The sequence below is a fragment of the Netta rufina genome, assembly GCF_964035555.1.
Source record: "Netta rufina genome assembly, chromosome: 12".
Taxonomy (NCBI): Eukaryota; Metazoa; Chordata; class Aves; order Anseriformes; family Anatidae; genus Netta; species Netta rufina.
Genome location: NC_140135.1, coordinates 4,225,301 through 4,252,902, shown reverse-complemented (window position 1 = coordinate 4,252,902; position 27,602 = coordinate 4,225,301). Strand labels below are relative to the sequence as shown.

Below are 27,602 nucleotides of genomic sequence, written 5' to 3'. Positions count from 1 at the left end.
GGTATTCTGAATTCGGGCCGTATCCAGGCAAAACTACCCTGGTCACAGGGACTTGTGGCTGTTTACTTTCTGAGATGGGATAAACACAAGGCTGAGAATCAAGTTTCTGTTATGAATTGCAGCATTAAGAGTTTTACTAAGTGACTCACTAATACTGGTTTAAAAGTCCCTCTTGACAGTTCATTTGCAGGAATAATGTCAAATAAATGAACAAAAGGATGGGAATGCAGTAGCAGTCAGTTTAATGGTCTTATTTTACTAAACATTTCTTCAGATTTAAATTATTCTGTCCTTTGTCTGGACCCCAAGAGTCCCCCAGTTAAGTTGCTAAATGCTGGGAGCAGACTGAAGCAGTGGAGTCTGTCGAAACTGATGAAAATAACCTGCAAACGCTTTGCTTTCTGCTTAATTCTCATTTCGCAGAATTTTTCAATAGACAGCCTTCCAGGATCTCTTCCCTCCAAACCCTTAGCCTACCTAACTGCACTTCTTTCAACGATTTTGTTGGCCCTTTCTTTACAAACTGCCAACGCAACAACAGGCTGCCCAGGGAAGTGGTGGAGTCACCATCCCTGGAAGTCTTCAAAAGACGTTTAGATGTAGAGCTTAGGGAAATGGTTTAGTGGGGACTGCTAGCGTTAGGTTGGAGGTTGGACTCGATGACCTTGAGGTCTCTTCCAACCTAGAAATTCTGTGATTCTGTGAAGATGCAGCACTTGGCAAAATGCACCTTGCTTGTCTCATGATGTCCCTTCACCCGACCCGCTCCAGGCACCGCTTCCCTCGTGGCAGAAGCTTGCTGCTGCTCTGCAGACTCCTAGCACCCAGTCCCACTAAAAAAGCCGCGTGCAAAAAGCAAAGTATGGGCTTTTTTCCATCATGAAAGCCAGGGATGTTCAAAGCTCGGCATAAGTTTACGGGCTGTGCTTATGCAGCACTTGTGTGCACGAGGTAATATCAACAAGGGCACCGAGGCTTCGATGTAGCAGCGAAAAAACAGGGAGAGCAAACTCTGCAGCCTGCCGGGATGGGGCTGAGGCCCGACCTTTTTGCTTTGTGCGTGTTTTAATCACATCAAAACAAAAGAGATCCGCTTAACCCACGCTCACACTGGGGTCCTGGCCACTCACTAAACCGCATGAGCTTTGGGATGGTTCCGTGACCTGTGAGGGGAAGGAGTGAGGGCACAGAAGCCGCCTTCCACACTGAAACCGGATCTGGGCGTTCGCTAATTAAGCCTTGCAGCAGCCCAGGGAGTGAGGCAGTACACTCCAGCGGGTGAAGCGAGTGCAGCAGGGCACAAGAAGATGGCCAGAAAAATGGCCGCAGGGCCACCGACAGCACAAACCCACTGTGTACGGCTTTTGAAATGTTAAGAAACGCACTTTGAGGTAACTCCCAGGATCAGAGAAGGAATTTAGCTTCCCCTGACAAAGGGAAGGGCTGCGGGTGGTGCATGCCAGCAGGCCGGGGCTCTGGGACTCCTCCGCCACCCAGCGAGAGCCAGCGGGGAGCTCCCAGCCTGCGGGCTGCCTCCTTTAAAAGTATTGGTAAACATTTCCCTGAGGCTGATGAGAAGCAAGGAAGAAATACCCAGAAAAGGCATTCAGATGTGAGGAAAACCCAAAATTCTTACTGCTCCACCCCTTTTGCTTTCTATTTACACAGCTGAAGGGCTCCGCAAAGCAGAAGAGGATGTCTCCGAGCCAGTCGTGCCTATCAGATATCTCCCGCTCCACCAGCTCGCACCCCTCGTCCTTGCCTACACACGAAAGCTTCTGTGCAAAAATGAAGTGCAGATTTAAGTTGTTGTAAATGCACTGAAGTAATTGTCCGTATGGACTTCATTATTCTTACTTCAGAGCTCACGTCTCAGATTCACTTCTGCTCGCTAAGAGGAGTCAAAATTAGGCCAAGAAAGGCTACTTACTGGGGACGGCTACGTCACAGCAGCAGTAAAAACCGCACCACTTGGATTAAAATAGCCACGACAACAATTTGAGTTTGCAACTTCAAGTCTGTCCTGAAGCACTGCCCAGGACCACAGCCACCAGAAGCCATCCCCTCCGTAAGCCACGCAGGGAGAGATGCTCACAAGCAGTCCGCTTGCCGTGAATTCAGCACGTGAGCGTGGCAATGATCCTGCCCAGGCCCCTTCCTTCTCGCATCCCCAAAGTGCTTCCAGCTCACACTTTCTTACCAACGTCTGGGAAAGCTGGGAGGCTTTGGAGCAGCGTCCCTGCAGTGGCTTAACCAAAGGGCTGTGACGATGCTGGGGAAAGGCAAAGGCTCACAGCAATCCTCAGAACCCAGAGCCGGGCTTCTTCCCTGCACCAAATCAGAGCAAGCTTGCAAGCATCCTTCCCATACTCTCCTCCCTTTTATCCTCTCTTCTTCATTTCTTGTGCCTCTCCAGTGTGCATGCAACTGGGGCTTGTGTCCCACTCACAGGCACAGCACCACGTAGCACCTGTGGGGAAGGCTGACAGCACCACAAGCAAGGGGCTTTGAATTGGGCCACTCTCCAGCACAGCTTTGAAACCCCTGCTACACTTGGGCTAAAAGAAAAGTCATCGATCTGGGCAGAGAAGACATTAGGAACCGTGTTTTGGCAAGTTTAAGCTTGCTCCCACTGCTGTTCTCTCTCTCGCCATTATAACTACAGCCATGGGAGCTTCTCCTTGCTGGGACTTCCATAATAAAGTTCAATGTATATATAAAGTCCCTGACTTTGTACTTTCTGGGCACCCTAAATTCCTGCTGAACTCCAGCCAGTGCATTAGGACAGCCTTTAATAAGCCAGTTGGCATCTTGCCTGTGATGGCTTTCATTTTGTTTATATATATAAAAAAAGAAAAAGCATCAAACAAGGTTTGGAAGAAGAAAGAGAGGGGGAAAAAGGAGAAAAAAGGACCAGTTTCCCCATTCCTCATATTCTCTGCGGGGCTGGTGCTTTCTCTGCCCTTCCACAGTTTTCTCTCTGCTTGCCATTCTCCCAGAAGATGTGCCACGACAAACACGAGCAGGACAGACGTGGTGCTGAAGCACTGCCCGTGCCCCACTGAACACCCACAAACCAAAGCAGCAGCCACTGTGCGACCGTGGGAGAGCCAAGGGAGCAGGAATATAATGCCAGTAAGTGTAGGTGAGAGCCATTTGCCCTTTTCCAGCACCTGCCAGGCACCTTTCAGCTCATTTCGCCTCTGCAATCCCTGGTTTGTGAGCTGAGGATCCTGCCTGCAGGTAAGGAGTGACCGAAGCCCGGCTGTCACAAGCCTTTCACCCAGGAGGTGGATGCGCTCCAGATTCTGCATCATCTCTTTAGGGCACTAGGGCAGGAAGGCGTTCACATCCCCGTTCGCCTCCCCAGGGACAACGTTTTGCCTTTTATTCTTGGCCAGGCCTTTTATTTACAGTTGACTAGCTTCATATATCTAATATTCGCCTGCTACGTTAGTGATCTTATCGCGCGTAATGGCCTGACTGCCTCGGGGGCACCGCGGGGCCGAGGCAGGCGGAGGGGAGCGCAGCGGCTGCTGTGTGCTCGGTTCCAGGTCCCTGCTAGACCCCAGCTTCAGAGCACAAGGCTGGGAAGACCACGAGAGGAAACTCAAATGCTGTTCTTAAATAGGTCAGGGGAGAAATGAAACCCACACGCAGAAAGCAAAACAAGAGCCCCACGCTGAAGCTGCTGTTTTCTCGGCTACCCCGACAGACCAGTATTTTTATCTTGTCATAGGGTTCAGCAATTAGCGTTGCTCCAAACACAAAGCAAACCCTCTGCCCCAGAGTAGTGCCCTGTTCCCACTTCTTGTCTGACTCCGCATCACAACAGGCAGGCAGTTCTCTGTCCTCTGACCACCTACATGGAAATAAAGGGGTTCAGGCACCGCTCACACTTCCCCTGTGCTTGTCTGGAGCCTCCTGCCTACAGCCAGCACCCCATGGCCAAGAACACGGGGCCTGCACAGGATGAAACGACCTCCCCCGAAGGTGGTGGGATCCAGGCGTGAGGGCATCCCAGCCTCAGTCACCGGATGAGAGAGCTCCTGAGCCAGCAGGGACCATTGGAGTTCTGGAAACGTGTCCGTGCTACAAACGGCAGCTGGAGCAGCCAGCAGGTATTACACACGTCTGTGTTTCATTCTTGTTCCCTGCACCTTTCCACCAGCACAAACCACACAGCCACTCTGTGCAGCCCAAGAAGCTTCATCTGAAGAACCTGGGAGCGCCCTCACAAGTCGCTGATGCCAAAGGACACGGGCATCTTCTGATGGGAGCAGACAAGCGCCAAGCTACGTCTGTTCACAACACATCGGCGTGCCCCTGTCTCTGCGCAGAGGGTGCAGAAGCAGCAGTACCTGCTCCTTTGGAAGGGAAGCACCTCCACTGCTCAGTACGTGATTCTCCAGCAGCTGGAGGTCCTCACGCAAAACCCTGCAGAAGTCCGAACTCCCAGAGCAGCAGCTGACACTGATGCAATCCTCCGTCGGGTCACAGAAAGCAGCAAAAATAAGAAACCATCAAAAAGCATAGAAACAAGTAAACAAACAAAAAAAAAAAAACACGAGGGAAGAAGAGGAAAGAGGACAACAGGACCCAAAATAGATTCCATTTAGAACAATTTCAGGCCTTAAAAGTAAATTGGAGTAAATTAACCCAGGATTTTACACGGTATGAAATGAATATAGAATAAACGTGTGGTTTATAGCTGCTCGGAGGGCTGCTGCCAGCTCACAGGGTTCCTGGTGCCAGGCCACCAGGCTCACCCACCCCAGGTGCCATCCCAACAGCCACACGGCAGCCACTGCTAACGTAGGTGGGAGATGGTGCCCGTGTCTCCACATCTATCAGAGACCTTCAAAGAACCTAATCCAGAGTCAGTTTCGTTTCAGAAACATGACAGCCCCTCACGCTGTTGGCTGGCACATACTACATGCAACAGGGTCAACAACCTGGATGGCAAGTGAGGAAGAGAAAGAGACCAAGTCCACAAAATATCACCAAGGTACAGAGAAAATAAGAAGTGCAGAGGCAAGGGGAAGCATTAAACCGCTGGAGGTGCTGGACTGATGAGGAGAAAAAGGTCAACAGAAGCACAAATGGAGCCTGTACACTGATCTGTCCTTGAGGAGGAAAAGAAAAGGAAAATGGAGGTGAAAGTGGCAGAAAACTATGAGAAATGAGCAAGACGCTGTTGCCAGGGACAGTGTCTAAAAAAACCACTACAAACCCAAGAACAGCTGATGTATTGTTTGATCTCAGACAAAATGGACCTGTCTGAAGGCACCACTGTCTGGGCAAAATCACGAAGCAGAGAAAAGAGTCAATGCTTCGGTTACAGAGCCGTGCACCACAGGGTCCAGCTGTGACCCTAGAGGTACTCCAGGTCCCCTGGAGAAACACCCACCAGCCTCAGACCCCCAGGCCTTACCATAGGGGGCTGTGAGGCTCCAGCCCCAGGGAAATGCCTCCAAACATCACAGCCACCGAAGCAGCCGCTCAGCATGGAGGAGAGGATGGCATTTGGAGGGAGAGCGTGGTCAGAGGAACCCAGGGAGCACAGAGGCAGATCGCCTGGTGATGCAGCTCCCCAGGACGTAAATATCGAGGTGACTGAGGATGCTCCTGTGCACAGCAGGGTCTCTGCAGCACGGCCTGGGCAGACAAGCAGGCTGGTGATGGGCAGGGCCCGCAGGAGGAGCTGCCAGCCGTCCGACGGCCGCGTGCGCCGCGGTGCCACCACACCAAAGAGCACCCTGATTGCGGCTGGATTGCAGGGCCAGCTGCGGTGCTAGGAGGCGATCCCGGAGTAGAGAAATGCCACCACACGTTGGAAATGCAGAATTAAAATTGCTCTGAGGTCAGTGGGCAAACAGGAGCTGTTGGTTAAAAAAAAAACAAACTCACGAAACCCGAGGTGTTCTCACTTCATGCTGACAGGGGCTGACACACAGAGCCACGCGCTGCTTGGCAGCAGGGCCGTGCAAATATGAAGCCATGAACGTACTTGACGACAAAATATTATCACTGCCATCGAAATTTACACCCCTTTGAGGCCGTAGAAGACAAAGGGCTTTGATTACAAAACTGGAACAGCCAAAAGGAGACCACACTACCAGTGGAAGCACACTAGCTCACAGGTCGCACAGGCTGGCTGCGATCCACGAATCGCCACCGACTGAGCCTGTCCCCAGTGAGGTTACACCCTGGCCCTGTGTCCACCCCGAGGCTGGTTAAAGAAATCTGTAGAGCAAAGGAGCCGGCAAGGCCCTACAGCCTCCATGCCAGCCCTCCAAGGTACGGGAACACCCGAGGCAGTGCTGGGGGACCCAGAACTACCACCCAAGGGTCCTCGGCAGCATGGGGTCACCCCGTGGGTCCCACCCCGCAGGAAAGGCTGCCCAGCAGCATTTTGTCAGCTCCTCCCCGACCCTCAGCCTTTGGCAGATGCCTGCTTTTCCCTGAGGTACCCAAGTCCTACAGGGAAGCCAGGAGCCACACCGAGACGTAACCCTAAGGGCAGCAGCTACCAGGAGCTGGGACCCAGCCCAGTGAGCAGCCAGTGCCTACCAGGTCACAAGGGACACTCACCTGCTCAGACAGAAGAGGAGCCACCAGCGCCGCTCCCTGCAGTGGGACATTTCCATCCCCACCTTGCCTCGGGTGGCACGGGAGGCTCCAGGCAATTTCAGAGTGCCGCAGGCTGTAATACAACTCCACGCCGGGCCAGAGGACAAGAACAAACCACTGCCTTCCCTCTGCAAGGCTCCGTGTCACGACAGCCCAGCGATGTCCTCAGAGCTTATGCTGACAGCATGCACCTCCGCCGGCCTTCTCATCAGTGTGCCACAGCCCCAGGCCACACAAGTCACAGCAACCAACAAGATTTGCTCACGTCCCGATCTGTGCTCGCCCAGCTCGGCAGGTCAGAGACATGCCTCACGCCAGGGCAGCACACAGACCTGGGCTAGGAGAAACGACACGGAAAACTAGCCAAAGGTGTACTGCAGCGAGTGTTCAGCGGGTTTTTTCCCCCTCATTGTGGTGGATTTCAGAGGGAAGTCTAAGAGCAGCCTCTGTGAAAAAGCCATCCCGTTTGTTTAGTCTCCACACCTGGAAGAAAGCATCCTCCCACTTTTAAGACTTGACGGTTCTTCTGCAAAATTAATCATTCCTTGTATCTCAAACAGCTCTTGTTTGCCATCAGAAACAAAATAAGGCAATAAAACCTTGGTGTACCAGAAAAAAGCAAATATTTACCTTGCATTAAACAAAATTCTCCCAAGGTAAAGGCACAACTGTAAACAGGAGGCAATGCTAAAAAGAAAAGAGATGGTAGAAGCTGTTTGCAACTACACACCTCAAAGCCAGAAGGGATATGAAACTGGATCTCCTCTCTTCACGAGTAAAGAAAATTGTCACAAAGAACCACAAATTATTTATTAAAGGGAGTATGACACCATGGGAAAACAAAATAAAACCTAAAATAACCTAGATGCAGACACTTCTATCAGGAGAAACCAGATAACAGCACGGGGAAGACAGCTCTTTCCTCTATTATCATTTAATTCAATTCTGCTTATCAGCATTACGGCTACAAGTGCAAGGACCTCAACACATTCAGAGCCTTACTCAATCCCCAGCGAAGTCAGGGAACAGACTCCAGCAATGCAGCATCAGGTTTCCCCGGGCCCTTCCAGCCCGAGGAGCCGGACACTCCTTTAACAACCACCTCAATCCCACTTCCCTGCCTTTGCGAGCAAAATGTCCCCGCTGCCCGCCCCCTCTGACTCAGTCCCGCTCTTACAAGGGACCGAATCATCCTCCTGCTCCGCGTGAAGCCAAGCCCCAAGGCTCAGCACACCGAGAGCAGGCTGCCTGCCACGCCGGGGCCAAACACCGAGGTGCCAGCAGTGAGAGCCTCGTGCCCAAGGATGTGTGAAGGCAAAGCCCGGGCCCCCCGCGGGCAGCAGGGACGTCCTGCCGTGCCCTTGTTAGACAAATCACGCGTTGGTCTGCAGAGCCAGGACCGTGATCCTGGGCTTTCAGCTGCCAAAAGCCGAGCCTCGGCCTCTCGGCCTAGAGGAGAGAAAGGCCAGCAGGCCGCGGAGCGCCACGCAGCCTGTGCTCTGCAACCAGGCACCGCTCGGCCGCGGCCAGGGAAGCTGAGCAGAGCTCACCTGAGCTGGCCAGAAGGCAGGCACCACTCTGCAAGGAGCTTGTAAATGAGGAAATCAGTGCACAGATTAAGTTACTAGTCCAAATCATCCTAATAAATTTATGGAGGCAATACCAAGATAAACAAACGCCTGCCACCACCTGTCCCTGACGTCCAGCCCAGGAGCCCAGCTCCTCTTGCTGTCCAGCACTCACCACCAGCAGCTGTGAGCTCCCCAGCCCAGAAACACAACCCAGCTCCCAGGCTCTGTCCCTGTACACGTAGAGCCTGATACTGCACATCTACCATCTGGATTCCATCCACAGAGCGTCTCCTGCACTCCAGAGAGGAGCAATCGCTGCCAGCTGCAGGCAGTGCCAGCACAAGCTTTTGCCCTGGTGTTTCTGCACTCGTTAGCTGCCCACCAACCACAGCGGCCCAGGGCAGATAAAGATCTACGGAGAATGAGCGTTATCCCCCCCTCTTTCCCTTGTGTAAAACCACAACATCCCTGAACAATCAAGTCTGTCTGCAGCACTGCGTCCTACCTGCCAGACGTTACAAAGGTGAGCACTCTCAGCTGTGTTTACCTCAGTATTTCGGTGTTCAAGCACCCTGCCCGTCTGCACAGGCAGCTCTACCTGCACACAGCACTCACCGAACCTGCCTTTGCTACAGGCACTGCCCCTCTGTCCTTGCAGCCTCCCCTACAGCTGTGTTGATACTTTCACAAAACTGATCGGTCCTGCTGCTGGTGTCCCCATCGTTTCCGTTCCTCTCCAGGGGAGCTGAGGGCCTTTAAAAACGTGCCTTTCAGCATCCACATGGGATCCGAAATGAAAAGGGCTCTCCCCACCCTGCCTCCCTGTGGAGAAGTGCCAGACACCTGATGTTCCCTGCTCTGTGACCGACTCACTGCGGGGACTCCGTCCAGCCGCACAATTACGACGTGCCTCAGCTCCCTCCCTGCTCAGCCGCTGCAATGCCGCTGTAACGAAGCCTCCTCAGGGCTCTGCCTCCCTGCGGACACACGGCAATGCAGGGGACACAGGCCACGCTCCTGGGACAGCCCAGGTCTCTGGCTGGACCTGGCCAGGAATTTGTCATTGAGTTAAACGTCAGCAGCTTGCACGAGAGTCTTGTCCCGGGAGCGTGCCACTGTTCAGGAAGGCTCCATCAGAAGGTGCTGCCTCTGGACGAAATGGAGGAACTGGTGTTTCCCGTCCCTTAGGCAGCAGCTGGCCCCCTCCCAGGGACCCTGTGCAGGTTATTAATTAGCTAATGGCTGGGGAGGGCTCGGAAGAGGTAGAAGGTGAGCTGTGGCCGTTATTTCCCATTATTATCGTGGCTCTCTGACAAATGTGCCCCAGGCAGTTTGGATCTGCCCTTCCCGTGAATCTGCGATGCTGGACCGAACACCAACCAGTGCTTCCAAGCACAGCACGCGAGCTGTAGCAAGCGAGCAACCATCCTGGCCTAGGAGCTCCTCAGAGGGCTCTGGGGAAGGAGGGCGCCGGGCCCCATGCTCTTACCGTGCACGCAGCCGCGGGATGCTCTGCAAAAGCCCTTCTGCCAAACGCAGAACCGGGGGGCTTCTCCCCCCCGAGAGCTGGCAGGAGGGAAGACGTGCCTGTCCTACACCTCCTGCATCTGGTCACTTGGCCCCAAGTGCCACTGAAGGGATCCGGGCACACGTTCGTGCAGCTTGGCCTCGCGGTAGCTCCCACCAGTGAGGAGGAGACACCAGGACTGGGAGCTACTCCCCCGCCTGCCTTCCTGCCTCCTCATCCAGACTGAGGCCGCTGAAGACACTGGCCAGACTCTCCTTAGGAAACATTTTATTATGATTTAAGCTTTGATGCCAACGCATTTAAAGCAGGCCCAGCTCTTCCAGCAGTCAGCGGTACTTAATTTGACAACCCAGCTGCACAAAATGGACTGGAGCAAAGTCTGGAATTTGCTCGAGCGCCCTGACACCCAGTCGTCCACACCACTGGAGCAGGTGATTTACAACTGCATCAGTTGAGCCACCGCCACTTTTCTGACAAGCCCAGAACTTCCTCCTCCCCGGCTGACAGGATGAATTGCCTTCATTTCGTTGCAACTCAAAGGACCGAAGTCTATTCTGCAGCCAAAGCTGCGCCTGCAGTTCTTAAAGACAAACCCGAGCTGGCTCCTCCGGGCAGCTGGCACGGGATGCACCCCCCTCCCTGGCTCCCTCTCCTCCTGCTGCAGCGACAGCTCTGTCCCCAGGAGAGAGAAGTGCAGTTGTTCTGGTGCCCCGGGATTTCCACACCTCGACTCTTCACCTACCAGTGCCCGGGGAAAAAATCCCCTTTGGAAACTTATTGGCAACAGCTGCCCCCAATCCAATTTGTGGGCGTGTGAGCATTGTGTGTGTACACAGCAGAAATGCCTGTGTATTATCCAGCTATCTCCCTAATCCCCTTCCTACCAAATTCTGTGGCTATAGTGTAACGGGGCATTAAAGCGACTTGGCTGGATCATCAGCGCGGGCGGCGTGCAACACCTCCCTTTCTAGGGGTGCAATCGCCTGCCATTTCTGATAATGCACCAGGCTCTGCAGAACATCAAGGGACAGAGAGGCAATAAATTCTCCTCTCCATCCTTCCTTCCAAGAGATAAATGACTTGGCAAGTTGAGTGATAAAGAACCACTATAATATGTCATTAAGCCGCAACTAATACTGGTGGAGAACGGATAAGGGCCTGCTGATTAGAAATACTATCAAGTAGGAATGCTATCAAGGAAAATCTAAGATGTGGCATTAAAGCATGCATTGAAAACGGAATTTGTGCTTCTTAGGGAAATCCCCAGCTCTATTTCCAGTCACCATCTCTTCATGTTTTACCTGGCACTTGCACTTTCTACCGTAAAAATTCCTTTCTCTGTCAAGGATTTCACGTAACAACCAACCACCACCTGACAATGGAACAGAGAGCCTCCGAGTTCTCTTTGGCAAAGCAAAGCTCATCTCAGTCTTCCTTCCGAAAGAAATGCCCACCTGACCTGAGAACACCACCACACCTCGCTCCTCACATGAGGCCCCCAGCTGAAGCCACACCATTCCTGCGTTTACACCTCCAACACCCTTCAGCTAAATTCCCAGTCCTCAACATCTTACCCCGAAGCTTCTCACCGACCACAGCCGTAACTCGATTCATTTGCTTTCAAGGAATACGATGGGATTCAGTAACACAGCAGAAAATTACTGCCTGCTCCAGAAACATACAGAAGGCAGTGTTCGGCTCCGAGAACCCAGCTCGGGTCGCACACGCCTTGACATCCGAACTCAGCTGCCCAACAGGAGTTACTCACACTTATCCAGCACACGCTCCTGCACGTTACCTTCTGGGCCTGGTCAAAGCTAATATCTGCAATACCAAGAGCCCACCTCTATGAGTGAGACAGGCACAGGAGCTTCTACAGCCCATTTGAGTCCTGGCCTCTCCCCAGAGATGCCCGCACCACGGGTTGAACGCTGGTTCTGGTATTTGCGATGGAAAAATCCAGTTGTTGAAGGAGCTGGGCCTGCCATCCCTGAAGCAGGAAACAGGATTCGTATCGTGCAGCATTCATCTCTGACGACTTGTGAGCTGGAGAGGGAAGTTTCTCTGCCCCTTCACCTTTTACTAGTTCCACTGGTTTCTGCAGAAGAGAAGTATGAGGAAGACGAGCAGCAGCCCAGCTCCAACCTCTCCTGTCTTCTGATCCCACGCGGTGCCTGCCTGTGTCTGTACACGACTGGCCAACCAGGCAGACGCCGTGCCAGCTTTCTGGGCTCGTGCTGTTCCCAGCACAGCAAAATCTCACCCCCGTTGACAGCTGGGGCCTTTATCAGAGGAGTTTGTGTGTCACTGATGGATCTCAGCCGTGCTTACCCAGGTAGATCATTCACTCTTTTAGGATTTACATCAGCACTAACGTGCCTTTGGCTGCTACGGGCTGTAAGAGTGCCTCGATCCGATTCAGATTCAGGGCATTATATTGAAGTGCGATATAGGATCCTAGTCTGTACATTGTACATACGGAGGTGAATCACTTACACATCCTAAGCCACTGCAGAAGCTTTGGTTTGCCCTCCAAGAACCGAGTTTCCATTCTTCTAAAGGCCGCTGGGATGGCAGGACTGGGCATTCTCCTCCTGGCCTACAAGGAAACACCTCCAGGGCAGGAGCCCTTTCCCTGATGACCGGCCAACGCCCGCAGCCAGCTGCAAAATGCCTACTTCAGGAGCTCTGCATGGAAAGGAAAGGTTGTGAGAGGGAGAGCAGCTCCAAAGGGAGCTACAGAAAGGACGGATGTGTGCTGGGAAGCATCAGAAGGCTCGAGACCACGTTCCTGTGGCAAATGCTATTTTGAAGGTGTCACATCGAGATGGGAATTGATGCAGGTATTAAACACAGCTATTTTATAAACCTAAATCCCGTAAATTAAATGAAAACTTGAGGCCAGAACACAGAACTGGAGGCAGGATTGGGCCAAAGGCCATTCTTTTTCATAAGCACTGCCCTCTGAGAAGGCAGCTGTGTCACGAAGCCCCCCGTGAGACAGCTAACGCGGACCAAGAGCAGCAGTGACGGGTTATTTTTTGCTGGAAGTAATCTCATCACCGAGCTCTGACACGGGTTTGAAAATCCATTCAGATCCCAGAAGCTCGACTGCAAAACAATTCGACCTGCGGGAAGAAACTCATCCCCTGTATGCAGAGCTCACCTGGGACGCTGTGTTGAGTTCGCTCTGGTTTGTTGTGCTGAAAGGGTGCAGGGGCAGATGCCAAGTTTCAAGCACTGCCCAAACCAAAGCAAGGGCATCATTTCTTGCTGACTGCTTCGCAGTTAAACGGCTTTAACCAGGCGAGTCCCTCGAGTTGAGGGCTATCGACTTCCTGCAGCGACACCACAGGAGCCCAACGTGAGCATGATTCAGGCTCTCCTTTTGCCTGAGCATGAGGCACGGACATTACAGCAGAAATGCAGCTCAGCAGGCTGCAGGATGCTGGGTACCAGAAACTCCGCTCGCTGCAGTCTCAGGCAAAGCATGGGAAGGGAGAGCCCAGAGGGACAGCCTCTAAGATGTGGTTGCAGCACCCACAGCTGGCCTAAATTTCACTCCCCACCAGCAAACAGCTCCTTTCTCACAGCTGCCTGCTGCTAGCGAGTGCTTCCACCCGCCCCAGAGCAGCAAAGGGGCATGCAATATTAATAGCATCCATGAGAAAATTATGAGCCCACATCAAAGCGCTGGAAGTTGTTTTTATGACGTTCGGTTTTAAATCTAAGTGCAAAGGGAAAGGTATTGCACTCGGCTGTGCATGTTTAGAGGACTTCTTTTACGCTGTGATTCTGCAGTTTGCAAACACAGGCGGGTCCAGGACGACCCTTTAAGGACCGGGGAAAGCTGCTTTCAGCCGGAACTCAGCAAATCACAAGTTGCACTAAGAAACCAAAATCAGTGCTGCTCTGAAAGTTGTGCTGGGAAGTTGTGCTGGGAACGGGTTTTACCTACAGCACGGTCAGTCCTTGCAAGCCGGGCCCAACAATTCTGCCAGAATTAAGCAGAAGCCAGCCAAGAATTAAGCAGGAAGCAGCACGAGCTCACTCGCTGGGGTCTTTCTAATAACAGGCAGTGACAGAAGAACGCAGTGAATTAATCTCGTTTGGAAATTTCCCCTCCTCCATTAAAACGTTCGGACACTGGGCAAAACTCTACAGAGCCCGGCTCACCAACAGAGGCAGCGCAGCTGAAACGTGGACAAAACTGGTGTCAGCGATGCACTCTGTGGGAAGACTCCTGGATTTTGGGACACAATAAGCTGGGGATGACTGTAAGGCACAAAATATTACTGGAACGATACGGTGGCTGTTACTGGTGTCTCCAGTGCCTGGAGCAGGGACTGCTCGGGCACTGCTGAGTCTCTGCGTAGGGCACGGCCCCATCCAGGCTCTTCTGCTTGCTCTACAAACCAGACACACGTTTGTTTTGATGGCCGTAAAGGCACGTGAGTGCAGAACCATGCCCACAGAAACATGTCCTGCATGGTGTCTGCCATAGTCCTGTCCTGCTGACAGCTACAGGAGCCCCCCTCCAGCTTTAGGACACGTGCTCTACCACGGCAATGCTCCGAGCTGCCAAAAAGTATTGCACTGCAGCAACCACCCATCAAGGCTTCACGATTCCAGATGCGTTCCTGTGACAGCTCCCTCGCTGTAACATCCACCCACGGTGAGGGCCTGGCATCTTTTTATGCAGTTTGCGGAGCCCCTATAACCTGATCGCTCAACTTCCTTGTTCGTCCTTATCTTCAAGAGACCTCGGAGCTGCACAGCAACTCAGGGGCTATTTCCTTGGAGCAGGTGAAAGATGTTACCAGCCACTACGACGTCTGCTCTGCCTTCTCTGCTCAGGCACCCGCTTTCCTCCTGACCCGAGCCCTGTCCTCTACCTGCTGGCCGGGCAGACAGACGGGAGCAGGGCCAGTCCCGCCTCACGCACGCGCAGCCTCCCCGCCTTGGCTGGCGCTCAGGGCAGACAGTTTGAAATTACATCAGTGGCATCTCGATGGGGTTGAGGTGGCAGCACCTCGGGTTACACGGCCCCACAGGGCTGGGACGGACCCGCCGGGTGGCCGAGCACAGCCCCTGCCGCCCAGGCAGCCGCGCCACCTCACCCTAAACCAAGCGAAGAGTTAGGAAGCAGAGCTCCTCGGGCACACCTCGGGCTGGCCACGGATGCTACCCTGTGGTGTAAATTGACCCCGGAAAAAGCACGCGGACACGTCCACGACAAATTAGAAGCTGCGGGAAGCAGGGAGGCACCTCAGTCCCACGGGTCGGGCAGCAGGGCCGGGGCTGCCGCCAGCTCCCTGCTGCCCCGTCCCAGCCCCAGCGGCACGGCTCCACCTCGCAGCTCCCTCTGGGCTGACACCGGGATAATGACACGGTCCTTCCTTTGCAGATGGCTTTTAGCTCGACAGACAAGAAGAAGGATGCAAAAACTTACTATTTTTATCCACTCAATCTCCTCGGCAGGTTTTTAAAGCCCGTTTAGAAGCCCTCCTTTGCAATTCAGCCGGCGGATAATTTGCTACCTGCATCTCTGTAAAGTTTAACCTGTCAGAGCCTGGCAGAGGTGTAATTTCATCCCCAGGCTCTTCTGACTTGAGACTCGGGAGCTTCGCTTTGTGGATAAAGTATCAAAGCAATAGCTCTGCGAGACAACAGCCCTTCGCATCTCACAACCCATGCATTATTCTCTCTAAACATAGTTTAACAGGCCAGAATCGGAACTTGTGCTCTCCCCTCATCTCTCCTCCCCCCATGCACACTTGAAGAGAGAACAAACACAGATAAGAGTAGGAGATGGAGACACAGACAGAGAGGATGGTTTATCCCACAGGCAGAGGATTACTGCATCATGATGCAATGACCTTGTTCAGGAAAGAAAAAGGTTACCTACATGTAGAAATACCGGCTCCATTCCAGAGCAGGGCCAAACAACATCCATTTAAAGATATGCTGAAGAAAACAGAAAACACTTGGCCAGCGAACTGGAGAGAAAAAGCCAACTTCAGCCCAGCTGGTCTGGATATAACCTCTGTCCAGCTACACGCAGAGCGCTGACCCAAACACGCAGCAGTGCTGCTGTGCAGGTGAGCAGGCAGGGGAAGGAGACGCCCTTCTGCTTTCTGCAGGTTTCCATCTCTAAACACCCAGGAGCCCCCCTCTGCTCCCTACAAAGGTGCAGGCAAAACCAGACATTTTTGTGTTTCATTTCTGGTGCAAAATGCTGCGGAGACAACCTGAGAGTTTGCCCCAGGACTTTCCATCTGCACGCTCTGGGAATGTTTTCTTCCCCCATAGACGGGCTGGGGGGAGGAAGGCCACATGCTGCCCACACGAGGCAATCTCATGGAAGAATACCTCGAGGCCAGGCTTGTTTTTCCTCTGTTTGGACAGCATTTAGCACAGCAAAGCCCCGGCCATGAATAAAACGCCAAGGCTGACTAGTCACATGTATGACTACAGGATCCCCAAAGTAACTTGTTTATAATGTATTTTCAAATGCTACATGAAAATAATACGTGTGGTCTTCACAAAGCATTGTGCAGAACACCAACGTCTCACTGCTGGGCATTTATCCCTCACTGTTGTTCTCCTGCTAAGGTGAAGTGTATGTTATTAAAGTCAATATTTACCAACAGATACCGGAGTCGTGTAAGTAATACAGTCCTTCCATGTAAAGCTATGCTTCCAACAGGAAATAAAAGGCATTTGGCAAGTCTTAGACTGCCAAGGGCAACTGCTACATGTCCTGTTTCCAGGACAAGAAAGCCCTCCAGTTACCCCAGATCCTTCCAGCGGTGAATGCTGAGCTTGTCTGGTAAGTTTTCCGAGCCCACTGGAAATCCTACAGCAGACACAGAAAGCTCTGAGTCTGAATTGGCACCAGATGCTTTAGAAAACAAGTGAATTTCGTTTTGCTACAGAAGTAGGAGAAGGCCAAAATGCTTTATTTGTCAGGACAGGAACAGTCACTCCTCTGAGAACACGAATGTTCTGCTGAAGTTATTACAAAACGAGCCTCTTCCACGGAAATCCTGTGCCAAGCGCCAGCTTAGAGTGCCCTCTATGCCTGTATGCAACAAGAAATGTATTTTCTACAGCTGATAACAGCAATGACAGCCTTAAGACTCGAGCACGAGCACAATCTGCAGCAAATCCCAGCCTTTCAGGGAGAAGCCTACAATGGCTCCCCAGTAGCTCAAAGGCTCCGTACAAAGGCCAACTCCGTATCAAGCAGCTACTGCAGTGTTTCCCCTCAATCAACCCAGGAAAAGTGCATTAGCCATACATCAAAACTGCATTGCAGCTAAAGCTGCCAATTACTTATGGCAAAACGGGAGGCTGATTCATTTGACTGTATGTGGGCCTTGGCTGGAGTTTTCCCAAAATGCTACAAGAGAAGAGACAAACCTCAGTGAGCCTCCCCCTCATTCCCACCCCTTCCTCCCCCCCAAACCGCAGCCACTGTGCTCGCACACATCGACGTTTCCTGGAGGCTTCTCTCTCCAAACTACTCCTCTTCTAAATACAGACCAAACGCGCAGCGACTCAAAACACATTTGCATATGAGATGTATGCACGCAGGGACACCTCTCCCAGACACGTACCAGGGAAAGACCAAATTTCTGCTGCTCACAAGCACGAGCACCTCCCAGTCCCTTGCGTTTAACGCCGGGCAGGTGCCGAGGAGCAGTGCCGCAGGCCTCTCCTTCAGGTACAGCCCTGGGGCAGCGGGCTCCGCTGGCGCTGCGAGATGGAAATGCCAGGGCTCTGCGTTGGAAAAGGCCAGGAACTCCACCCCAAGCTGTCTGCGTGCAGTGGTGTGGACCCACAGTTATTTCAGCGCCCACAGGCCTCGGTCTGCAAGCTCCGCGTCGTGCCAACGCGCTGTTCCCCTCAGTTGGGTCAGAACACAAAACCCGAGTCACACGAGTCACTTCTGCTGCTCACCGGTACCTTTATTTGCTCTGCCAGCTCCCTGCTGACGGCTGTGGCCATCTGACTTCACCCCTGGTGTTGCAGCTACCGTGGGGAGCCGTGGACCACCAGCGGCAGGGCCTGTCCTCAGCAGCACGCCTGAGGCAGCCCCGTGAGCAGCCAGCCCCTGCCGAGCACACCGGTGCTGTTATCCCAGAGCTGACTAGCCATTCAATGGAAACCTTTAAAACATCTTTTACTAAAAACTTGCTTTGGGATCCTCTCTCTGCAAGCGCAGGGAAAGCCTGAGGCACGCACCCGCTGCGCGCTGACCTCTGGCACCACCGCTTGGAGCACAGCGAGCGCGCGGGGAGGGAGCGTGGCCAGCTCCGACCACCCCTTCTGCAGCAAAGGAACCAGCACTCGGGGCATGGGCAGCTCCACAGAGCTCCCCGTAGGGTCTCCCCAGCCCTGCAGGGCAGATCTGAGCATACCTGCAAGGAGTTTCCTGCCTGATGAACCCACCAACCGAAGCCATGAGTCTAATGCGAGCTTATATGCCAAAGGCTACCAGAATATGCAAGGACATCATTTTTCCCTCTCCTTGCCCCAAATTAAGTCTTACTGCGTGTTGACTTTGGGATTACGTTCACTAGATACTTGGCCCAGGACACGCAGGTGGCTGTAACTCACTAAGTCCTGCCCTGGCTCACAAGGACGTTCAGAAGCGCTCCAACAGCCGCGTTCCTCACAGGGAGAGCGCCCTGCACGCTGACTGAAAACAACGCCAACAGCATGAAACAACAAAAACACTCGAGGAACAGGTAACTAACCTCTAGCATCACTACGGGACTAAAGAGAGAAATACCACACCGAAACTTGGAACGGGAAACCACCTCAGCCCCCAGCTCCTACTGCTCCCCCTCACCATGGGAAGGAGCCCGGCACCGACCCCGGCCACCCGCAGCGCTCTGCGCACCGGAGGAGAGGACGGGGCACGCCACGAGGAGCGAGCTGCTCAAAAGCTGCTGCCAGCATTACGGATCGTGGTTGCAGGAAGGAAGTGATCCCTAATGAGACGCTTTGGAGACATTTGTCATTGGTGTCACAGATGAGGGAGACCCTGCGTTCCTGTAGTGCAGGCAGGAGGGAGACTGACAGAGCACGGAAGAGCACAGGGCGGTGTGGGGCGGGATGTGGGGCAGAAACAAAAGGAGACTCTTCCCTCGGGTTGCTAGTCCAGAGACTTTCAAATTGTAGCCCACCTCAGTGTTTCACACACGCTACAAAATGCAAGCCAGGTGCCTTCTCAGCAATAAGCTAAACAGGAAGCAAATTCTGGCTGCTGTAGTCTTTTTTTCTTGCTAGAAATCTCACCTCTTCCCAACTTGAGTTCCCAGACCCTCTGCAATGAAAAGGGGAGAGCAACAGCACAGCATGGCTAACAGAGACCATATCTGGAGGAAATAAATAACTGGGATGCCAACCTGAGCTGGCTAGGCTGACTAAAAAGATCAAACGAGGGTGTAAGCAGCTCTTTTCTGGAGCAGGCAGGCATCGTTTCAGTTGTTGAAATATTCATGCCCCAACAGGAGCTGTGGTATCGGTGTCTGTCCCTGATACAAACAAACCTGAGCTCAAAGCATGACAATCTGTGTTGAGCAGAGCGGAATCACAATTAAAGGCACTTTCCAAGCCTCCATTTCTGCAAGCACACATTTGACAGCTTTTCTGGTGACACTACAAGTGCATCCCAAATCCAAGTCCGTAATCTCTTGCCCGTGATGGTAGGAGACATCAAAACCAACGTTAGCAAGTGCCCAGGATTTCAGCTGTGCGACTTCCATTGCTCCCTCCCAGGCTCACTGCACACCAGCAGCCCCACGTGGCGTCTGGGGAGGGGCTGGGCACACCTGATAAACACGAGCTGGCATCTGGGCACTGCAGGACGAAGCAAAATCCTCCGCAGGGAAGCGCTGGGAAATGGCTCATCTAGAGGATTTTCTCCCTCACAGGAGGGAATAGAGGAGGAGGAGGCAGAGCAAGGAAAACACGAGGCCTTTCACAGCCCTCGAGAGAAGTACTTTGCAGTGCCCTTCCCAACTAAGGCGCAGGCACCAATTTCTGTGGTGTTGAAATGGTGGATTCATCACGGGGCATCCATGGCAGCACAGAAGGGACGCTGCGATGCGGTGCCTCACAGGAGGGCAAACTGCACCTGCAGTGAGCTGATCAACGCACGCCTATCACCAGCACACACACATGGTATCCCTTGCTGAAGTCGAGGGCTTTGCTTCCCTGTCTCTGAGAAAGCACATTTTTGCTCTTGGGATTACAAAGAAGCTCTTCAACTTCCTCCCCAAAACGTCCTGAACACAGTGGTGAAGATATCACGGGATCCAAATTGCCTTCATTTGCTTCTGCTGGCGAGGAAAACGCACACAAGACCGGGGCAGAGGAGGTGTATCCAACCTCAGCTTTGCCATTTCCCCTCATCCCAAACCTCAGGCAGGGCTACAGGGCAGTGTCCTGCACCAGCTCTGCCACGTGGAGAACTCCGGGGCAGAGCAGCACTTCGCTCTGGATCCGGCAAGAATCAGTTGTGTCTGTCAACACGTCACTAGGTAGACAACTGACGATAAAAAACATCAGGAAATGAGATAATTGAACGTGTAACAATGCCATCTGACCCTTGCAGGCACAGCTCTGCTAGCTGGGGACGTGAGAGCTCCCCACCGAGACCCCGGCTGATGGGACTGACCACACGGACGCCGTGCAGCGACCCCATGGCACGGGGAACCACCTGGCACGTCCCACGCTGCCACCTTGCAGCCCGTTCCCCGCCTCAGGACAGCCCCAAGGCCAGGGGTTGTGCCAGAGCGAACTTTCCCTGCCCGAGGCACCGTGCCACCTGGGGGTGCCTTTGCTGCCCCCAGCAGAGCACACCCCACTGTGCTGTCAGCTGCACGCAGCCGCAGCTGCTGACGTTCACCCTGTCATTGATCGCACCTGGAAAAGATCTCCAAAACTCAAAGCACTGAGACAAAGCACTAACGAGCCACAGACACATCCATCCTTATGTTGCTCGTATTTTTTCCAACACACAATTAGCCCCAGGAGCAGGAGGCACACCAATGACAGCGGGTCTGAGACAAGCATCTCCACCTGCCCAGGCCCGAGGATGCCCGCTGTGTAGCACAGCAAGGAGCAGAAGTTAGTGCTCAAAGCAGGTAGGCACAGACCAAAAGCCTTGTTAACGTCCCAAAGTCACAGGGAGCCCACTCAGAGCAGGACTGGAAGGCAAATCTGGCAACACGTCCCCCACAGGGAGCTCTGTGCAGCTGTAGCTGAAACAAAGGAGCCGAAGGCAGATCTGAGAGGCCTCCAGCTTCCAGGAGGAGTTTGACCCCAGCTCACCATCAGCTCCAGGAACACTTGGATCCAGGGTCACCACTGAACCACTGAAGGAAAAAGAGGAAGCTTCTAGGCAGAGGAAACAGCACCTGCAACAGGACCACCACCAAGCAGGCAGGCCAGGAACCAGCTGGGGTGGGCAGCACCCTACAGGGCCGAAGCGCTCTCACCTGTGCCTCGCCAAGAAATACTGGGGGTAGAGGAAGATGACCTCACGCCAAGTTTTTTCTAGGCTGTGCGAGATGAAGTCCTCCACTACAGCCAACAGCAGAACACTCACCAGCCTCAGTGGGACCGGGATTTCACCCAGCCTCACGGGGCTTGCTGGTGCCGAGGGCACGAAGCCTGTGCCAGCCACACCACGAGGCCGTGCTGCGGCCCCGAGGGGAGCGCGGTGCCCGGGACAGCCGGAGCAGCTCGCCCCGGGCAATGCCTCCCACAGCTGCGTCCTGGGCTGTTGCTGCGAGCGGTGGCCTACGAGCCGGGAAACTTAATCCTGTAACGGGAGCTCAGGGCTCGCAGCAGCTCCTCAGACTCACTTGGAGTTATCCGGAGCCACTTGGGGAAGAGGCGCCGTGCGCGTGGGTCGGGGCGCAGAGACACAGCCGTGCAGCCAGCACCCACCGCACTTCCTCTGCCTGGTCCTGTGCCCGGGGAGGCCTCGAGCATCCCATCCCATCCCATCCCATCCCATCCCATCCCATCCCATCCCATCCCATCCCATCCCATCCCATCCCATGACCTCGTGGCGGGCTCCGTGCACAGCCCATGTCCCGGCTCACTGGGCTCCAGCAGCTGTAACCCCATCCCGCAGCCACCCCAAATTCCTGCTCGTGGCTCCCCACCGGGCACCCGCTGCCCAAACCCCCTGGAGACTCCCCCACCGCCAGGCTGGGGCCGAGCTGCTGGGAGGCCTCCGCTGCCCACTGCCCTCCTTCACGGCCCCTGAGGGGCTGCCCCCGGCCCCCTCGGCCCCGGGAGAAGGTGGGGGGTGGGCACGGGGGTGGGGGAGGAGGAGGAGGAGCAGGGGGGGCTCTGGCCTCGTCCTGCCGGGCCGCAGCCTGTCCCCGGGCCGGGCGGGGAGCCCCCAGCCCCAGCCCAGCCCCAGCCGGGGGGGGCACAGCCGGGAGGCCTCCAGCGGAGGCAGCTGGGGGCCGCGATCGCTCCGCAGCCTCCTCCCAGGGCGAGCGCAGCGGATAAAAAAAAATAAATAAAAATCATCATCATAATAATAAAAAAAGGGGAAAATAATAATAATAATAATAATAATAAATCAATGATTTCAGCGCAGCCCCCGCCCCAGCACAGGTGTCACCGGCCCGGCCCGCCCCGCGGGGTGCCGCCGTTACCTGCTGCCACCGCCGTCATGCTGCTGGCGCTGCTGGCGCTGCTGGCACTGCTGGTACTGGTGATACTGGCGGTACTGGTGATACTGGTGCCGCTGCCCCCGCTCCTCCCGGCCCGGCCCCGCCGCCCCCTCCCCTCCCCTCCCCTCCCCTCCCGCCGCAGCCCATCTGCCGCGCGCCCGGCCCGGCCCCGCGCGCCGCCGCCGCCCGCCGGCCGCCAATCGCCGCCCCCCCAGCCCCTGGCGTCACCCGCCGCCCGCCGCGCCCATTGGCTGCCCCCGCGCGGCTGCGGCGGGCCCGCGGCGGCGCGGGGGGCGCGAGCTGGCGGGGCGGGGCGGGGCGGGGAGCGGCCGGGGGGGGGGGGGGGGGCACTGGGGGCGCCCCGGCCCCGGAGCGCTGCGCCCCGCGGGCACAGGGAGCGAGCGGCAGCGCTGCGGGGAGCGGGGCGAGCACCCAGCGGGGCCGCCTGCGAGTGAGAGAGCAGGGGAGGCATCGAGCAGCCGGCACCCACCGCGGGACAGCCGCACCGCGGTGCTGAGCGGGGCTCAGCGCGGGGCCCGGGGGCCTCCCGCACGCAGCAGCAGCCCCGGAGCTGGTCCTGCAGCAGGGCCGAGCCCAGCTCCCAGCACCCAGCTCCCAGCACCCAGCTCCCAGCACCCAGCACCCAGCTCCCAGCTCCCAGCCCCCGGCTCTGCAGCCGAGGCTCCTGAGTATCCCGCAGCGGGGCCGGGGAGGGCGGCTGGCAGCCCACCCTTAAATTTGGGGGCCTGCTGTGCCCGTGCTGGCTTCCCAGCCGCTGGCTGCGGGTGAGCATCCGCGGGGAGCCGGGGCTGGTTCCTCGCCTGAGGTTCAGACCTCTCCCAGCGGCTCCGAAGGCGCCCGGTTGTCGTGACAACCTGGCTGGTGGCAGCTCCTGCTAACAGCTCCTGATAGCCACCTAACGAGGCTGTCACGGAAAGGAGCCCCTCCGCCGGAGGGCTGCAGGGAGCGTGAAGGCTTCCGAGGGAGCAGGAGAGGTGAGGGGACCAGAGGGGACCGTCTGGCAGTGCCGGAGCGGTCAACAGCCCCGCTTGGCAAGGAGCTGGGCGAGCCGGGAACCACCGGGCGGCACGGAGCGATGGCAGCGGGCCCGGCCGCCTCCAGCACCCAGGGGTCCCCAGCTGCTTGGCCACAGGGCCTGGTGCAGAGAGCCCAGCAGGGATGGAGCAGCGGCACCGCAGCGGGCCCCGAGCGGTGAAGGTGCCCGGGGTGGCGACGCAGCCTGGGGCAGGGGACACGGGGTCCAGCCACGCGCCATCTCCTCGCCCCAGGGAACTTGTTGTCCTCGTTAAATATCCTTCCCCTTGTCCTGCTTGTGGTTTTCACCCCATTCCCAGTGAACTCACAGGGCACCTACCACCGGCTGCAGTCGCCATGCGCTGGGGCTGCCCGAAACCTTCGCGGATGGTGGCCGCAGCGCGGGGAAGCTCGGCTGCCAGACTGCAGACCCAGCGACCAACCCCCAGAGGCCAATGCCCGCTCTCACTTTGAGGAATCGCTTGTGAAAAAGGCTTTCCTGTAAAAGGATGAAGAGGAGATGGGAAATACCTCTGTGGATAACTATTAATCGTACCGCCGTTATCTGTAGATAACTATCAGTCTTACAGCAAACAATTGACAGAATGTTTCCTTTATGTCATCTTTGTCTGTTTTAAAAATATGTACTGTAAACATTTGCTGAAGTCAGGGTAAGAGTTTATTAATAAAGCCTTCATATTAAGAGCAGCTGTGCTTTTAGTTTATATTTTTACCTCAAATCATATTTTTCCTACTCAAAATTAATGCTTCAGCTGTGGATTTCACTGAGATGCAATAAGAATATTAATATATGCCAATTAGATACCAATCAACTACTAAGGACTGCGTTTAATAGATACATTTCATAATGCCACGGCTACACCTCATTAAAACGTAGCTGAATTTCCACAACTTATAAACAATCTAGCGGGATCCAACCCACCTCCAGGAACCTAAAACTGCACGTGCTGCTCTCCTTCTGTGGGGCCGTGTGAGATAAAATTCAAAGCTACGACAGAGGCAGAGCTGATCGCAGGAAACAAAAACCTCTCGGGACAACGTTAGGTGCCGGGCTCACAAATCAGGCTTCTCGGAAAGGGATGGGAATGACTGCGAGGAGATCCCCGTGCTGGGTCAGGGTTTCGCAACAGGGAAGCAATAAGCGCCGATACCGCTCACGGCTGTACTCTGAAACACTGCCCGAGCTGTAATTAGCGACGTTTCTGACGAGAGGCCGGGCAGCCCAGCAGCGCTGCTCCTCCAGTTTGGGGAAGCCGAGGCAGGGAGCACTGCAGCGCTGCCTGTGCACTAACCGAGCAGTGCTGCCTCCCACAGATCCCCGCTGTCACTCCCAGCTGTTGTGCTGGTGTGTTTTTTTTTTGGAAACTGCAATTTAAATCACCCTCCGACAGGCGCAGCAGGACGAACAGCCCTACCTGAAGGCGGCTTGTGGCAGGACCCGCTGCAGCTCCCTGCAGAACCAGGGGCAGGGGTCGGGGGGATAAGCAGTGGAGCCCAGCCCCGCCTGGTTTGCCGTCAAACACCCGCCACATCACAACATTCCTCTTAACACAAGCAGAGATGACCCGTGTACCCGAGTACAAAGCCCACCAGAGGCTGATTCATGATCTGTGGGGTGACCATGGCATCGCAGCATCCCAGACCAACACACGTGGAGGTGACTTCCTAAAGGCAGGTGTGACACTGCTCGCATTTCTGAGAACTGGGATTTTGGCCTTGCTCCCCATGGCATCACGGCCTTGGCACAGAGACCCCACAAAGCTTTGGGCACACAACAAGGGCCTGGTCCAAAGGCCAGTGACATCAACAAACCCCCTAATGGTTAAGGATACCGTAAATCCCCATCTCCCTACATTTTCCCAAGAATTTCAGTCAGGCACAAAAAGAAGTTGCCCACCTCCAGGTGCACAGCAGCCCGCGGGGCCCCGTCCTTCCCAGTGACCGCAGCCCCACAGCACGGCGCCTGCCTGGGACACGCACCAGCACCACTGGCTCTGGTCAGCCTCATTGTGTAAAATCCCACAGAGAAAATGATCTCAGGGCAAGATCAGCAGAACCACTTTGAAACAGAGAAGCTTCCCAAGTCCCCCATGAGACCCCAGAGGCTCTTTAAGATGAGGACACCGCCACGTGGTGGTGACAGCCACCAATGCTACAGCCACCCAGAGCACCAGCTGCGGGGCCTCGGGTCTGGGGAGCATCCCCGTGAGCCCCAAATTTCCCTGGAGCCACAAGCTTGTATCCAAGCAAATATAATCCAAGCAAAAAAAATTGTTCGTATATGCAAACCATTCTTGCAGCTCAGGCATCATCCCATGGTAATCCAGCCACAGTCTCCAAGCCTGTGCTGACTTACCTCTGGCTGGCCTGTAGCCAGACTGATTTGCACCCCGAAGATATCCCAGACCCTCAGCTACAGTGCCACAGCATCTCCACATGGGAGGGTCTGAATGATTCCTTCAAAGCAGGTGGGACCGCTGAGGCTGCTTTCATTTTGCTGGTTCCTTCTCCTGTCCCCGGAAATCAGGATCTGGTTTCTCTTCTGTGTGGTTTCTCCTGCTCATTCAGCTCTCTCTCGAAGATCCACTTTCCCCACAACTGTTGTGAATCTGAGAATTAATCTCATACGAGATCAGTTCCTGCTGAGGAATAAGATTAATCTTCCTAGGAGCGCAATACAGAGTTATTGCTGGTGATGTGGTTACAGTGGTTCCATATATGGATTATTCTGCACTTATCAATCTTCCTTAGCTCCAAATAAGACATCCCTATTTGCTCAGACCTCCAGTCGAGGAGCACAGACAGGCCTGGTTCTGAGTGTATTCACCCATGTTTTGCTCTCATACCATCAGTGGAGTTATTGCTGATTAACTCTGAGGACAATCAGGGCCAAGGCCAACAACTCTGTTTCTTTTTTTGTCCCGTAACTGTACCACAGAACAGGAACAGGAGTGGCACATACCTAATAATCTCAGGAAGCTCTTGTTTCACAGCTGTGACAAGCCCACTGATGTCAGTGGAGCTCCACCACGGGTGGATTTGAGCAAAGTCACTACGGATGGCGAGCACAGGGCGCTGTGTGGCAGCCTGTGAGTACTGGAGATGCCAGGTTACTGACGCGGTGCAGTGCAAAGGTACCACAGGCATCCAGACAGCATCAGTCCAGAAGGGCTAGAGACGAGCAAGGTCTTTATGTGGTTCCCACTCCACAAACAAAGACTGGATTGCCTGGAGAACACCCCATGACAGCTACATGTCACAGCCATGCCTGTTCAGGGCAGCGTCCTTCCAGCAGCTGGAAGACTGGAGACAAGGGCTGTCTGTGGTCTTAAAGCACTTCCACAGCAGGACGTTAGGCTGAAGCCTCAAAATGAGATCAAGCATGCTGGAGAATGTGTGTCTTGACTTCGAAAATACCTTTCCTGAGCCTGCTGGGGTTGTGACCTGCAATGTTAACAGGTGGGAACCTCTCCAACTGCTGACCAGGCCAAGTACTTGCCATTGAGCTAAAGAACCGACGGCTCCAGGCTATAGCAGACAGACATCAACTCCACTATCTAAGGAGCATCTCTTATCTTTGGTGTACCTAAAGTCAGCTAGAGCAGCAGGACTGACACCACCTGGGTGATACAAACAATTTGTCAGGAACTAGAAAAAGGACTTTGAGCTTTATGAGATCACCACATAACAATAGTAAACGCAAAACATGCCAGACACAAACCGACATGTACAGAGAGGAATCACCAGAGCCTGAATCAGCCTTGCCTCCAACATGCCCTCAGTGTGGTTACTTTTTTAGGGGAGAGAACCCTTTCACCATTCTCATCGCTGTCTGTGAGCCCTTCCAGCACCCTCCTTGCTTTTTTCCCCTGCAACACGGCACAGCCTGCGGCTCACCACGGGCACAGCCAGTAAGATGTGAGTGCTGAGAGATCTGTTCACACCAAGAGGTACTGTGCTACAATTTGTCCCCAAACCTAGGGTTGTGCTTGGCCATAAGGAGAACTCCATAACCCAAAGGCTGGCAGCCCAGCCAAGCAACTGTGCAGGTACACACACCATGGAGAAGTTTATTCCATAGATTTATCTTTCAAGGCACCA

General features: G+C 54.6%; 1 protein-coding gene across 1 annotated transcript in view; it reads right to left on the bottom strand.

Moving 5' to 3' along the window:
• Positions 1-22,562, bottom strand: part of PAK3 (p21 (RAC1) activated kinase 3) — a 70,262-nt gene extending 47,700 nt beyond the window's left edge. Inside the window, exon 1 of the mRNA XM_084294158.1 lies at positions 22,428-22,562. The gene's annotated coding sequence lies outside the window, so the exon portion shown is untranslated. The remainder of the gene's footprint in view (positions 1-22,427) is intronic.
• Positions 22,563-27,602: the final 5,040 nt, after the last annotated feature.